Source organism: Pongo abelii, chromosome 1 (genome assembly GCF_028885655.2).
Source record: "Pongo abelii isolate AG06213 chromosome 1, NHGRI_mPonAbe1-v2.0_pri, whole genome shotgun sequence".
NCBI classification, from domain to species: domain Eukaryota; kingdom Metazoa; phylum Chordata; class Mammalia; order Primates; family Hominidae; genus Pongo; species Pongo abelii.
In genome coordinates this window covers 114,069,952-114,082,818 of record NC_071985.2, presented here as the reverse complement: position 1 = coordinate 114,082,818, position 12,867 = coordinate 114,069,952, and the positions used below count along the sequence as shown (strand labels likewise).

General features: G+C 35.6%; 1 pseudogene; it reads right to left on the bottom strand.

The window, feature by feature from the left end:
• Window positions 1–8,852: 8,852 nt before the first annotated feature.
• LOC100434896 (26S proteasome regulatory subunit 4-like) lies at window positions 8,853–9,985 on the bottom strand (annotated as a pseudogene).
• Between the last annotated feature and the right edge of the window lie 2,882 nt (window positions 9,986–12,867).

The following is a 12,867-nucleotide window of genomic DNA, read 5'->3' as shown; positions in this document are numbered from 1 at the left end:
ACAGTGTGTCTCATCTCCCTGGGTAGATGAACACAGATTGTCTCACATTCTACTCTCTCTGAGGTCCAAAAGGACCCCATACATATGTAATACTATAGGTTGTTGACACCTCAAGATGAAAGGAAGTTCACATTAATGTTAACTAACAGTAGTATGCTTTGAAATAATCTTGATTGCCTTGACAAATCCTAGGAATGATGGTCAAAAACACAGTCTTAAAGAGATTTTCTCTTTATAGGAATTAATCAGCCATGGAATACAATCCATCAAAGTTTGAAGCAACCCCAGTATCCTGGAGTGACAGTATATTGATGTACTCAGAAAGAATACTTCTCTAGCAAATTGGAGGCAGAGATGGCAAACAGTAACACCAAGCACCTGTCCCCAAAACTTCAGTGACAATGTAGGCCTTTAGTAGGTTTGAGCATTGTCTTGTCTTCCATGAATGCCTCCCTGTGAGAAGATGCCCCAGCTCTATAGTGGAAATCTTAAGATATGTTATGAATGCCCTTGGTTAGCACAGCATTAACTGTGAAGGACTTTTATAATCAGAATTATGATTACATCTTGGTCAGCTGTAAGGCTCCCCCAGAAACCTATGTCTTAGCACCACGACCCCACTACATAAACCATATGCAGGTTTGGTGCCACCACTAGGCACCACTTGTTGCACCGGTTCCTAGAAACTATGGAGTGAGGATAAGGGAGTGACAATTGTGAAAGAGTGTGTTTGAAAAAAATGCTACTAGCTCCTGTAAACCTAAACCTATCCACCTTTTTCTGATAGCGCCTTGCCTCATTTTAGAAGGTATAGTGTTTTTAGAGCTGAAGGAATGAGTGCAGATTATAGATATTTATATTCACTGCTGTCTTAGAAACAGCAACCTCAAATGCCAGGAACTCCTTAAAATAACCAAGAACATGGATCAAGTCATTCCATAAGATATAACAGATTAGACCTGAAAAAAATTGAGTTGTGCCATGTTGATTTTTAAGTAACTTTATTGAAATATAGTTGATATACAAATAAACTGTGAATACTTAAAGCATAAAGCATGGTAAAATTTGACATATGATTACATCCATGAAATAGATGTAGTGGTTGCTTTGGGTTGGGGGAGGGATAGAGGGGAGTTGAAATAATCACTATAATCAAAATCATGAACATATCCCTATGACCCAAAAGCTTCCTCATTTCCCATTTTTTCTATTGTGATAAATCACCCATCATAAAAATTTTACTATATTAACCATTTTTAAGTGCACAATACAGTGTTAACTATATGTACCTTGTATGCAATCTCTAGAACTTTCATCTTGACAAATTAAAATTAAAATTAAAATTCTGTACCCATTTAACAACTCCCCTTTATCCCTCCCCCAACCCCTAGCAACCACTACTCTACTCTCTGTTTCCAAGAGTTTGACTACTTTAGATAACTCATATAAGCGGAATCATGCAGTATTTGTCTCTTTGTGACTGTTTATTTCACTTAGCATAATGTCCTTGATGTTCATTGATTTTGTAGCATATGAGAGGATTTTCTTTTTAAAGGCTGAATGATATTACATTGCACGTATATATTGTATTCTCTTTGTCCATTCATCTATCAATGGGCATTTAGATTGCTTCAATTTCTTGCCTATTGTGAATAATGCTGTAGTGAACATAGGTGTGCAAATATCTCTTTGAGATCCTATTTTCAATCCTTTGGGATATATACCCAGAAGTGGGGTTTCTGGATTATATGTTAATTCTATTTTCAATTTTTTGAAGAATTGCCATATTGTTTCCCATAGTGGCTGCAGCATTTTACATTCACACTAGCAGTGCACAAGGGTTCCAATTTCTCCACATCCTTCCTAATACTTTTTTGTTTTTTAAAAATAGTTGCCATTCTAATGGGTGTGATTTGAAATTTCCTGGTGATTAGCAACGCTGAACACCTTTTCATACACCTGTTGATCATTTGTATGTCTTCTTTGGAGAAATGTCTATTCAATTCCTTTGCCTATTTTTTAATTGGATTATTTGGGTTTTGGCTATTGAGTTGTAGGTGTTCTTTATAAATTCTGGATGTTAACCCTTTATCAGATTAATGGTTTAAATTATTTTCTCCCATTCTGTAGATTGCCTTTTTACTCTGTTGTTTCCCTTGCTGTGCAGAAGTTTTTAAGTTAGATGTAATCCCATTTGTCTATTTTTGCTTTCAGTGTCATATCCAATAAATCAGTGCTAAATCCAATGTCAGAAAATTTTTCCCCTATGTTTACTTTTTTGGTTTTTATAGTTTTATGTATTACACTTAGGACTTTAGTTCAATTTTAATTAAATTTTTAAATATGGTGTAAGGTAAGACTCCAACTTTTTTTTTTTTTGCATGTGGATATCCAGTTTTCCTCAATGCCATATGAAGAAGAGACAATTTTCTTCCCATTGTGTGTTCTTGACACCCTTATGAAAGATCAGTTGACCATGTATTTGTCAATTTATTTCCGAGTTCTCTATTCTTTTCCATTGGACTATATGTTTGTCTTTATACCAGTATCACACTATTTGGATAACTATAACTTTGTAATATGTTTTGAGAGCAGGAAGTATGAGACCTACAGCTTTATTTTTCTTTCTCAAGTTTGTTGTGGTTATTAGGGATCTTTTCAGATTTCACATGAATTTTAAATGTCTTTTCTTTCTATTTCTACACGAAAAAGCCACTTGGATTTTATTAAGGATTGCATTAAATCTGCAGATAGCTTTGTATAACGTTGACATTTCAACACTATTAGGTCTTCCAATCCATGATGGGTTGTCTTTCTATTTCTTTGTATTTTTACAGCAATATTTTGTTGTTTTCAGTGTGTAAGTCTCTCACCTCCTTGGTTAAGTTTCTTCCTAATTATGTTATTCTTTCTTATGCTGTTGTGAATAGGATTAAATTTTTTTTCCTTTTCATATTTTTCATTGTTAATGTACAGAAATATGGTGATTTTTTGTGTTAGTTTTGTATCCTGCAACTTTGCTAAATTAATCTACTAGTTCTAACAGTTTTTTGTGTGGAATTTTTAGGATTTTCTACATATAAGGTCATGTCTTCTGTAGAGATAATTTATTTCTTCCTTTCTAACTTGGATATTTTTATTTTTTCTTTTCTAACTGCTCTAAGTTAGACTTCCACTACTACATTTAATAGAAGTGGCAAGAGATATATCATTGCCTTGTTCCTGATATTAGAGGGAAAAATTTCAGTTTGCCATGATGTTAGCTGTGAGCTTTTAATACATAGCCTTTATTATGTTAAAGTAGTTTCCTTCTATTCCTAGTTAAATGAGAACTTTTATCATGAAAGGCTGTGGAATTTTTTCAAATGCTTTTTCTGCATCAATTGATATGATTATGTTGCTTTTGTCCTTCATTGTGTTAATGTGGTATATTATATTGATTGATTTTTATATGTTTAACTGTCTTTGAATTCCAGGAATGGATCCCATTTAGTTACAATGTATACTTTTTTAATACGTTGAATTCAGTTTACTAGTATTTTGCTGAGAACGTTTGCATCAATATTTATCAGGAATATTAGTCTGTAGTTTTCTTTTTTTGTAATATATTTACCTGACTTTGGTATTAGAATAATGCTGGCCTCATAAAATGAGTTTGTAAGTCTTCTCTTGAATTTTTGGGGGACAATTTGAGAAGAATTTGTGTTAATTATTTTTTAAATGGTTTTTAAACTTCTCCAAAAATGTCATATCATTCTAGGCTTCTATTTGTTCTAAGGTTTTTGACTGATGATTAAATCTCCTTACTCATTGTAAATCTGGTCAGTTTTTTTTTTTTTTTTTTTTTTTGAGCTGGAGTCTCATTCTGTCACCCAGGCTGGAGTGTAATGGTGTGGTCTTGGCTCACTGCAATCTCCACCTCCTGAATTCAAGTTATTCTCCTGCCTCAGCCTCCCAAATAGCCGGGACTACAGGCACATGCCACCATGCCCGGCTAGTTTTTGTAGTTTTTAGTAGAGATGGGGTTTCACTATATTGGCTAAGCTGGTCTCAAACTCCTGACCTAATGATCTGCCCACCTCGGCCTCCCAAAGTGCTGGGATTACAGGCGTGAACCACCATGCCCATCCCAGATTTTTAAATTTCTTCATGATTCAGTCTTGGTAGATAGTATGTTTCTAGAAATTTTTCCATTTCTTCCAGCTTATTCAACTTGTTGGTGTATAATTGTTTATAGTAGTCTGTTTTGATCCTTTTCATTTCTGCAGCATCAGTTATACTGTCTCATTTCTAATTTTTATAATTTGAGCCTTCTCTCTTTTTTCTTAGTCAAGCTAAAGGTTTGTCAATTTTATTGATCTTTTCAAAAATTAATTCTTAGTTTCATTGATTTTTTTCCATTCTTTATTTTTTATTTCTCTTGAATTCTTTTCTATTTCCTTTCTTCTGCTAACTTTGAGTTTAGTTTGTTCTTTCCCTTGTTCCTTGAGGTTTAAGTCAAGCTGTTGATTTGAGATCTTCCTTCTTTTTTAATGTGCACATTTACCGCTGTAAACTTTTCTCATAGTTCTGCTTTTAGTACATCTCATAAATTCCTGTATGTTTTCAATTTTGTTTGTCTCAAGCTGTTTTCTAATTTTTTTCTGATTTTTTTCTTTGACTCATTGGTTTTTCAAGAATGTGTTGTTTTATTTCCACATATTTTTCTTTTTTTCCATTTTTCTTTCGCTATCAATTTCTAGTTTTACTCCACTGGGGTCATGAAATATACTTGGTATAATTTCAATCTTCTTAAATTTGTTAAGGAATTGAAATTCATTTAATGGCCCAACATATGATCTATCATTGAGAATGTGCCACACCCGTTTGAGAAGAATGTGTATTCTGCTGTTGTGGTGGGGAGTGTGCTGCATGGGCTTAATTGTTCTACAGTTTTGTTTAAGTCTTCTGTTTCTTTTTTATGTGTAAATATATTTTTAAATTTCATTTTTAATTATAAATTAACAAATTATGATTGTATATATTTATGGATTACAAAGTGACGTTGTGATTTGTAAACACAATATGAGATAATTATATCAAGTGAATTAGGATATCCATCACCTCAAATACTTATTTTTTGTGTGTGTGTTGAGAACATCTGATGAAATTTACTCTTAGTGATTTGGAAACCTACAATACATTAATATTTACTGTAAATTCACCATACCATGCAATAAATCTCAAAGAGAAAAACCTCATGTCTAACGAGGCTTTGTACCCTTTGACATTACCTCCTTATTTGCTTACTAACACCCCCAGCCTCTGATGACCACTATGCTATTCTTTGCTTCTTTGTGTTCTGTTGTTTTAGATTCCACATATAAGTGAGAACATGTGCTGTTTATCTTTCTTTGTCCTTGGATTTTTGCTTATTTTACTTAGCATAGAGTTCTCAAATTTGTCCATGTTGTTGCAAAAGACAAAATCTTTCTTTCCTTTTTTTTTAGACACAGAGTCTCACTGTCACTCAGGCTGAAGTTCAGTCGCACCTTCTTAGCCCACTGCAGCCTCAAACTCCTGCCTCAAGTGATCCTCCTGCCTCAGTAGCTGGGACTACGGATGCATGCTTCCATACCTAGCTAATTTTTTTTTTTTTGGTAAAGACTCGATCTTCCTATGTTGGCCCAGGCTCATCTCTAACTCCTGGCCTCAAGCGACCCTCCTGCCTTGGCCTCCCAAAATGCTAGAACTACAGGTGCAAGCCACACTCGGCCTTCTTACTTTTTTAAGGCTCAGTAATATTCAATTTTGTATATATGCCACATTTTCTTTATCCATTCATCTTTTGATAGACACTTAGATTGACCCCATATCTTGTCTGTTATGAATAGTGCTGCAGTGAACATGGGAGTGCAAACATCTTTTTGACATATTGATTTCAAATCCTTTGGGTAAATACCCAGAAGTGTCGTTGCTGGATCACATGGTAATTCTATTTTTAGTGTTTTGAGGAACCTCCATAAGTTTTCCGTAAGACTGTCCTAATTTATATTAATTTTTGCCAACAGTCTACATGGTTCCTTTTTCACCACATCCTCACCAACACTTATATTTTTGTTTTCTCTTTATTAATCTGTCTGGTTTGTGTATTCATTATTGAAAGTGAAGTATTAATATCTCCTGTTATTATTAGGAGTCAAGTTACCCAGGGACTGCCCCCAGCCTAACTGCTCTCTGCACTCAGATGTTCTCTTCTCTCCCTCTCCGCTGTGTCGTTCTGCTGTTGGTCCGCTGGTCTGCTGGCTTGCTGGTCTGCTGGTTTGCTGGTCTGCTTCTGGACCCTGGGACTTGGGGTTTATATGGGTGCAGAATAGAGGGTATTGCAGAGCAAATGGCAACTTTTGGGGCATGAAATCAGAAATGCCTGTTTTCATTTAGGGCCATGAGTCTTCAGGCTTGAGGGTGAGGCCTTTTCTGGGAAACCACCCTGTTGTACACAGTGTTTCCCTGTCTCCTATCCCTATCAGTTTCATCCATGTTGTTGCAAATGACTGAATCTCATTCTTTTGTGGCTGAATAGTGTGCCACTGTTTATAGGTACCACATTTCTTTATCCATTCATCAGTTAATGGACACTTGGGTTGCTCCAAAATCTTGGCTATTGTGAACAGTCCTGCAACAAACATGGGAATGCAGATATCTCCTCAATATCCTGATTTCCTTTCTTTTGGGTACATACCCAGCAGTGGGATTGCCAGATAATATGTTAGCTCTATTTTTAGTTTTTTGAGAAACTGTTCTCCATAGTGGTTGTACCCATTTATATTCCCACCAACAATGTGTGAGGGTTCCCTTTTCTCCACATCCTTACCAGCATTTGTTATTGCCTGTCTTTTGGAAATAAGCCATTGTAACTGAGGTGAGATGATATCTCATTGTAATTTTTATTTGCATTTCTCTGATAATCAAGGATGTTGAGCACTTTTTCATATGCCTGTTTGTCATTTGTATGTCTTCTTTTAAGAAATGTCTATTCAAACCTTTTGCCCATTTTTAAATTGGATTATTAATTTTTTTCCTATAGAGTTGTTTAAGCTCCTTGTATATTCTGGTTATTAATCCCTTGTCAAGTGGATAGTTTGCAAATATTTTCTCCAATTCTGTGGGTTGTCTCTTCACTTTGTTGATTGTTTTCTTTGCTGTGCAGAAGCTTTTTAACTTGATATGATCACATTTGTCCATTTCTGCTTTGGTTGCCTGTACCTTTGGGGTATTACTCAAGAAATTGTTTTGTATACCAATGTCCTGAAGAGTGTCCGCATTGTTTTCTTTTAGCTGCTTCATAGTTTGAGGTCTTAGATTTCAGTCTTTAATCCATTTTGATTTGATTTTTGTATATGGTAAAAGATAGAGGTCTAGTTTCATTCTTCTGCATATGAATATCCAGTTTTCCTAGCACCATTTGGATATACAATTTTCCCCAGTGGATGTTCTTGGCAACTTTGTCGAAAATGAGTTCACTGTAGGTGTATAGATTTGTTTCTGAGTTCTCTATTGTGTTTAGTTTGTAATGTATCTGTTTCTATGCCAGTACCATGCTGTTTTGGTTATTATAGCTCTGTATAATTTGAATTCAGGTAATATGATTCCACCAGTTTTGTTCTTTTTGCTTAGGATAGCTTTGACTATTCTGGGTCTTTTTTGATTCTATATACAATATAGGGTTGTTTTTTCTTTTGCTGTGAAAAAATGTCATTGGTATTTTGATATGGATTACATTGAACCTATAGGTTGCTTTGGGTAGTATGGACATTTTAACAATATTGATTTTTCCTATCCATGAACATGGAATATCTTTCCATTTTTTGGTGTCCTTTTCAATTTCTTTCACCAGTGTTGTATAGTTTTCATTGTAAAGATCTTTCACTTGCTTGGTTAATCCCCAGATATTCAATTTTATTTGTGGCTAGTGTAATTGAGAATACTTTATTTCGTTTCCAGATTATTCACTGTTGTCATATAGAAATGCTACAGATTTTTGTATATTGATTTTGTATCCTGCTACTTTACTGAATTTATCAATTTTAATAGTTTTTGGTGGCATCTTTAGAGTTTTCCAAGTATAAGATCACATCATCTGTAAACAAGGATAATTTGATTTCTTTTCCAATTTGGATGCCCTTTATTTCTTTCTCTTATCTGATTACTCTAGCTATGACTCCCACTACTGTGCTGAATAACAGTGGTGAAAGTGGGCATTCTTGTCATGTTTCAGATCTCAGATAAGTCTTTTAGTTTTTCCACATTTAGTATAATACTAGCTATCAGTCTGTTGTATATGGCTTTTATTATGTTGAGGTACATTCTTTCTGTACCCAGTTTTTAAAGGGTTGTTATCATGAAGGGATGTTGAATATTATCAAATCTTTTCTCAGCATCAATAGAAATGATCATTTTTTTTGTCCTTCATTCTGTTGATATGATGTATAATCATAATTGATGTGTATGTTGAACCAACCTTGCATCCCAGGAAGAAATCCCACTTGGTATGATGAATAATTTTTTTAATATATTGTTGAGTTTGGTTTGCTGGTATTTTGTTGAGGAATTTTTCTTTTTTCTTTTTCTTTTCTTTTTTTTTTTTTGTTTGTGAAAGAGCACACTTTATTGGGAAGCAGAGTGCTGCACAGTGACCAACAGATGATGGCTGCCCAAAGGGCACTTACACATCATACTCCAAAAGACACCTAGGATTTTTTGCTAATAATAATCAACAGGAACACAGATTCCTCTGGTCAACTCCCCCAACCTCATCCCTTTCAGGAGTCAGGATATCTCCCAACCACTTTCCTAATGGCAGCTGTGGTTCACTAGAGATAGAGCCCCACGGGAGAGCCTTCCTGTTTCTTATAAAGACTATTTTCTTTAGATTTTTTTGAAGTCTTCATTTGTTACTTTCATTCTACATTCTCTTAAGGCTGCAGACCAGCTTCTCTACATGTTGCCTTGATGTCAGCACCAGAGAGGTCATCTTTAGCCATAATCAAATCGTCCAGGGTTACATCAACAGCCAGCGTCATCCTGCTTGTGTGAATCTGAAAGATGTGCTTCTTAGTCTTTTCATCAGGCAGGGGGAACTCGATCTTTCTGTCAATGTGGCCTGGTCTGATAAGTGCTAGATCCAAAGTTTCTATTCAGTTTGTGGCCATGATAACTTTCACATCTCTCCTAGAATCAAATTCACCCAACTGGTTCAACAGTTTCAACATTGTTCACTGAATGAATTTCTTTCTCACCACCAGAATTTGAGTCATATATTTTTGTTCCAATGGCATCAATTTCATCAATAAACACAATGGATGGTGCATGTTCTTCAGCAACTCAAAACAATTTCCATACGAATTTGGGCCCATCACCTAGGTACTTCTGAATAAGTTCAGAGCCAACCACTCTCAAGAAAGTGGCCAAGGTTTGGTTTCCTACTGCTATGGCTTACAAGGTTTTACCTGTGCCAGGTGGACCATAGAGAATGACTCCCTTAGGAGACTTTATACCCATCTCTTCATAATATTCAGGATGGGTTAGAGGATGCTCCACAGATTCCTTAATTTCCTAAATTTGGTTGTCCAACACCATAGTATTGGCACATATCTCCTGGGGGGACTTTTCCACCTTCATCACTGTGACTAGGGGATCCATGTCATCCATCAGCACACCAACACAGCATGCACCTTGTGGCTGAGCAGGACCAAGCATCCAGGTTTCAGCAGAACCTTGTCTACAAATGAAAAAAATGCTGATGTAGGGTTCTCAGCCCACAGATGTAGACATGGTGGTCATTGATGATTTCTTCCAAAGTTCCTACTGACATTGGGGTTCCCCTCAGATCATACACTTTTGATCTTTCCTCCTCTTGCTTTTCTTCTAATGGTTTCATTAGTTTCTGATTTCTAATTAATTATCCCTCCATGAGAAGATAGTCTTTCATTCTCTTTAACTTCAGTAATTTTAATGGGCACTGAGTGTTAGGTGTCAACAGTAGCAATTTGCTGGCAGCATCTGGTTCCTTTGTTTTCTTCTTCTTTTCACCCACTCTATTTGGTACAGGAGGTTCATATTTCTTTTTCTTGTCCTTGTCATCTTTCTTGCCACCTCCAGGAACATGACCACACTCTGACTTTGACCCATCTCACCTTGGCCACTTGAGCTGAGGATTTTTTCATCAATAATCATCAGAGATATTGACCTGTAGTTTTATTTTTTTAATATTTCTTTGGTTTTGGTATCAAGGTAATACTGGCCTCATAGGATGAGTTCATCCAACATTGGCGCACCCAAATATATAAAGCAAATGTGTGTGTATATATATATATATACACACACACACACATACATATATATATATATTTAAAATAGTTAAATCTTCTCATTGATTTGATCCCTTTATCATTATATAATGAACTTCTTCGTCTCTTCTTAGAGTATTTGTGTTGAAATCTATTTTTTCTGATATAAGTATAGGTACTCCTGCTTTTTTTAATTTCCATTGTCATGGAATATCTTTTTTCATGCCTTTGTTTTCAGTCTATGTGTGTCTTTATAGATGAAGTGTGTTTCTTGTAGGCAACAGATTATTTGGTCTTGTTTCTTCATCCATTCAGCCACTCTGTTTCTTTTGATTAAAGAGTTTGGTTTATTTACCTTCAATATTATTATTGATAAGTAAGAACTAACTCCTACCATTGTATTATTTGTTTACTGGTTGTTTTGTGGTCTTCTTTTCTTTTTCCTCCTCTCCTCTCCTCTCCATTTTTCTTTTAGCAAAGGTGATTTTCTCTGGTGATATGATTTAGTTTCTTGCTTTTTATTTTTTGTGTAGTTGTTATTTGTTTTCTTTTCTGAGGTTACCACAAGGCTTGCAAATACTATCTTATAACCTAGTATTTTAAGCTGATAACACTGTTTGCATAAACAAAGAAATAAGCAAAAAGAAAACTAATAAAAACTCTACACCTCAACTTCATCCCCCAACTTTTAAACTTTTTGTTGTTTCTATATATATCTTATTGTACTGTCTATGTTTTAAACAGTTATAGTTATTATTTTTGATTTGTTCATCATTTATTCTTTCTACTTAAGAGTAGCTTACACAGCACAGTTAGGTGTTATAATATTCTGTGCTTTTCTGTGTGCTATTACCGGTGAGTTTTGTTACCCTCAGATGATTTCTTATGGCTCATTAATGGTTCTTTTCTTTCTGATTAAAGTATTCTCTTTAGCATTTCATGTAGAGCAGATCTGGTGTTGAAATCCCTCAGCTTTTGTTTGTCTGGGAAAGTCTTTCTTTCTTCTTCATGTTTTAAGGACATTTTTTACCAGGCATATTATTCTAAGGTAAAAGTGTTTTTATCCTTCAGCACTTTAAATATGTCATGCCAGTCTCTCCTGGCCTGTAAGGTTTCCACTAAAATGCCTGCTGCAAGACATATTGGAGCTTCATTGTATGTTAGTTGTTTCTTTTTTTTTGGATTCTTTCTTTATCCTTGACCTTTGGGAGTTTGATTATTAAATGCCTTGAGGTAGTCTTCTTTGGGTTAAATCTGCTGGGTATTTTATAACCTTCTGGTACTTGGATATTGATATCTTTCTCTACATTTGGGAAGTCCTTTTTTATAATCCTTTTGAATAAGCTTTATACCCCTATCTCTTTCTCTACCTCTTCCTTAAGGCCAATAACTCAGATTTCTCCTTATGAGGCTATTTTCTAGAGCCTGTAGGCATGCTTCATTGTTTTTTATATTCTTTTTTCTTTAGTCTCCTCTGACTGTGTATTTTCAGATAGCCTGTCTTCAAGCTCACTAATTCTTCCTTCTGCTTGACCAATTCTGCTATTAAGAGACTCTGATGCACTCTTCAGTACATCAATTTTACTTTTCACTCCAGAATTTCTGCTTGATTCTTTTTAATTATTTTAACGTCTTTGTTACATCTGATAGAATTCTGAATTCCTTCTCTGTGTTATCTTGAATCTCTTTGAGTTTCCTCAACACGGCTATTCTGAATTCTCTCAAAGGTCACATATCTCTGTTTCTCCAGGATTGGTCCTTGGTGCTTTATTTAGTTCATTTGGTGAGGTCATGTTTTCCTGCATGGTATTGATATTTGTAGGTGTTCATCTGTGTTTGGGCATTAAAGAGTTAGGTATTTACTGCAGTCTTTGTAGTCTGAGCTTATTTGTACCCATTCTTCTTTGGAAGGCTTTCGAGATGTTATAAAGGACTTGGGTGTTGTGATCTAAGTTTCTGCTTTAGGGAGCACCCCAAGCTCAGTAGTGCTGTGGTTCTTTCAGACTTGTAGAGGTACCACCTTGATTGTCTGGAACAAAATCTAGAAGAATTCTCCAGATTATGAGGCAGAGACTCTTACTACCTTCCCTTACTTTCTCCCAAATAAATGTAGTCTCTCTTTCTGTTCTGAGCAACCTGAAGCTGGATGTGAAGTGACAAAAGCACCCCTGTGGCCACCATCACTAGGACTATGCTGTGTCAGACCTGAAGCCAGCACAGCACTGGGTCTCATCCAAGGCCTACTGTGACCATTCCTTGGCTACTGCCTATGTTTGCTCAAGGCTATGGGGCTCTATAATCATCTCTACAATCAGCAAGTGATGAAATTAGTTAGGCTTATGTCCTTCCCTTCAAGTCAGTAAGTTCCTCCAGGCCCCAGGTGGGTCCAGAGTTGCCATTATAGGAGCCAGGAACTAGAATTAAACCTTAGAAGTCTACCTGGTGTTCTATTATCCTGTGGCTGAGTACAAAATACTGTACTCAAACCAGATTATACAGCCCTTCCCACTCTTCCTTCCCCTTTTCCAAGGCAGAGGTC